Below are 3,518 nucleotides of genomic sequence, written 5' to 3' on the forward strand. Positions count from 1 at the left end.
TTAGGTGGCTAATATTTTATTGGTTATCTTGTTAACCCTTCCAGCACTTCGCCACGTTTATCATACGTGTGCCGAGTTCCGCATCACGAGTATGCGAGGGTTGATAGGGAGTTCTATTCAAAGGACCCTATCATCGCGGTTGTTTCACCCACGTCTATCATACGTGCGCAGGTTCCGTATGTAATCCATACGAAGGTTGTTACGGTTCGATTCCAACGAGCCTATCAGCACTGTTGTTCGCCACGTCTATTATACGTGCACTGATTCCGCATCGCGAGTATGCGAAGGGTTATACGGTTCCATTCAAAGGGAACCTATTTCCACGGTTGAGTGCTGTCCATGCAGCCTTGAACGCATGGGTGCCGTTCCTATAGTGAGCGGTAATGTTTGGGAACGCTTTCGTGGGTGCTGGCACGAAAGGTTCGTGTGGTGGTGTTTTCTGCAGGTACACTAACCGCGTTCGCTTAGGAGACGTTGCTAGAACCGACTAGCTATTATAGGGAGAGATGTACTTGTTGCCTTGCCACCGGCACTAACTGCGTAAGACCAAGTTTTGGCAGTTGTTTTGGTTAAGAACGAGGTAGGCCGTGCATGCGACATAAGCTAAAATCTGTTAAGTCACCTCCCTCAAAAGCAACCTTGCTCGGAGAGCTCTTCTTCGGTTCTAAGGATTTCTAGTTCTTCCAGTGTGTTTTCGGTTAAAAACCGAATGCTTTCTTGTCCGACCCCTGATCTTTGGAGTCTATCTCACGTGGTTTTGGTTTCTTGGTTCCAGATGGCCGTCCCCGGACACATTCTGATTGGAGCGGATGGCACCTTCCACTCAACGTGTCTACACTTCGAGGGCTTCCCCGCGATCTTGTGGGATACCTTGAAATGGTTCGGGTACCAGTCCCCACCGTTGTATGCGGGACGACTGTACCTGGAGCAAGGCATCCAGACGTGCAACGTACAGGCGGTAGTACCTCCTCCTCCTGTGCGGCCCGACTAGCCCTCGTTCGGGATATCAGCATACGGTCTTGCTCCGGAGGACACCTGGGAGTCCGCCGCCCTTCAGCTCCTTACTCGTTTCTGTCAGTTGCACCCACTGGAGGTCACCCTAGACCCCATCGGCTTGTTCCCTGCCAGGAACCATTTGGATCCGACGTGGCTCGACCGCGTTGGCAATATCGAGGTGCTGGCCACCACCTACTCTATGGTCACCATCTCCACCAACATCCGTTGTATGTCAGCCCTCTATCGGATGATTGAGCTCCAAGGAAGAGCCATGACCATTCTTGCTCGGACCGCCGTGGATGCCCAAGGACACCTCCAGGCAGCCAGAAGAGACCTGGTAGGCCAAACCTATCAGCTTATCCAACGAGGCGTTCGGATACATGACATGCAAGACAGAATCTCTGAGCTCGAAGGAGAAGTAGTCGACCTGGTGGACGGCATGATCGAGCTATCAGAGGAGAAAATGGAAGTGGAAATGGAGCTGGCGGTTGCCAATGCTCACCTGGACGAGCATCAAGCCGAGCTCGACGATATGCACGCCCTCCATATGCAACTCGAAGCTCAAGAGGACCCTGAGGACGATGAGGGAGCGTCCAGTATGGACATTGAAGAAGACGGCGCGCCTTCTCCTACTCATAGTGTTCATTTGTAGATGAAGAGTTGCAAGGGACTCTTTCTTTTGTTGTACTCCTCGGCAGCCTAAATTTTGGAAAGATCTGTAATAGGTTAGCCTTGAGTCGAGTACTCCCTGTGTTTGGAACACCTCTGTAAAAAGATCCCAATGAAATCAAATCCTGAGTCTGACCTTTAACTCTTTGCAAAGTGTTGGAATGTTAGACTAAGTGAGTTGTGCAGTGACCACACACGCTGTTGTCTGTGGGTTTGATCAAGCTTGGCCAACCCCGGTTTGCGAGATCGGATGCGCCCGACCCCTCGAGGCAGTTCTCCGCCTCACCCGACCTTTCGAGGCAGTCTCCGCCTCGCCCGACCCCTTTTTGTGTGGATCGCTTGCCGACTCTTTTCTCGGGATGATCGCCTAGCCCGACCCCTTGGCTTAAGTTCAGATGTAAGGGAATTCCAGGAGTCTGGGTAGGGTATGATTCGCCCGAAGTTGAGTACACAGCTAAGAATAGATGCTAACTAACATGGCAATGAGGAGAGTGTATCTCCCTTCTAAGGACGTGTGTTGCATTATCGGCAAGAGTTGCATCAGAGAACTTAACTTATGCGTTTCCATATGTTGGAGTAATTCTAAGATTATGAATTTAATGGAACGTTAACTCTTGCAGATGGCGCATCGCACCAGATCTGGTTCTGTGCCCGGCAGCAGTGAGCAAAGACAAGATCTTCCCCCACCCCCGCCCTCGCCTCCACTAGAGGCAATCCTAGCGGCTCAAACCGAGCTGCTGAGGCATCTTGTACAAGGACAACAGCAGCAGCCCCATGGTGGAAGGGCTCAGCAGCAGCCACATGTTGCTTGCTATGAGGACTTCTTGGGGACACATCCCCCTTTGTTTCAGAAGACACAAGAACCGCTCAACGCCGACGCCTGGGTTCGTACGATTGAATCCAAGTTCGAGCTCCTTACCGCCCCGTGCCCCGAAAATAACAAGGCCTGGTTTGCGGCTCAACAGCTGCGTGGTTCCGCCCGGCTCTGGTGGGACCACTACCATGCCATGTTGCCAGCCGGCCATGTGGTCAGTTGGAACGAGTTCAAGACCGCGTTCAGAGCGCATCATATTCCGGAAGGTCTCCTGGAGCGTAAGCTCAATGAGTTCCTGGCTCTTACCCAGGGAACCCGAGATGTCCTGCACTACGCCCAAGCTTTCAATGACTTGTGCTGTTATGCCGGCTATCATGTGGACACCGACGAGAAGAAGCGGGACAGATTTCGCCGAGGACTGAGTTTGGAGCTCAGAGAGAGGTTGAACCCCATCAAGGTGGATACCTACAACGAGTTGGTCAACCTGGCCATCTCTCAAGAGGATTGCATGCAGGCTCTCAAAGCCGACCAGAAGAGGAAGGCCTCCGTGGCATTTCCGAGCCAGCCAACTCGAAGGTTCCGGATGGTTCCTCCACAAGCGCCCAGCCGACCCCAGCAGTCGGGAAGGTGGATTCCCGACCCCCACCAGCAGCAGTGCCCCGTTTTCCCGGCTTCCAACCACAGGCGCCCCGGCCGACCCCACCACCACCACCGCGTCCTGCAACTAGTAACCGCTGCTTCACCTACGGCAATGAAGGACATTTCACCAACGACTGCCCCAGGAATCAGAGCCCGTGCCCAGGGCAGAGCAATGCAGCGCCCAACCAAGGGAAGAGGCCCAAGGTGCAAGTTCGCCAAGGACGACTGAACTTCACCCACGCAGCAGAGCTTCCCGAAGGTGCGCCGATAATGACAGGTACCTTTCTGATTCACAGCTTTTCAGCTTTGGTTTTGTTTGACTCGGGAGCTTCACATAGCTTTTTCGGGAGAAAGACCCGTGACAAGTGTGGGTTACAAGAATGCCAAACCAGAGGGTCCT

The sequence above is a fragment of the Setaria viridis genome, chromosome 9 (genome assembly GCF_005286985.2).
Source record: "Setaria viridis chromosome 9, Setaria_viridis_v4.0, whole genome shotgun sequence".
NCBI classification, from domain to species: domain Eukaryota; kingdom Viridiplantae; phylum Streptophyta; class Magnoliopsida; order Poales; family Poaceae; genus Setaria; species Setaria viridis.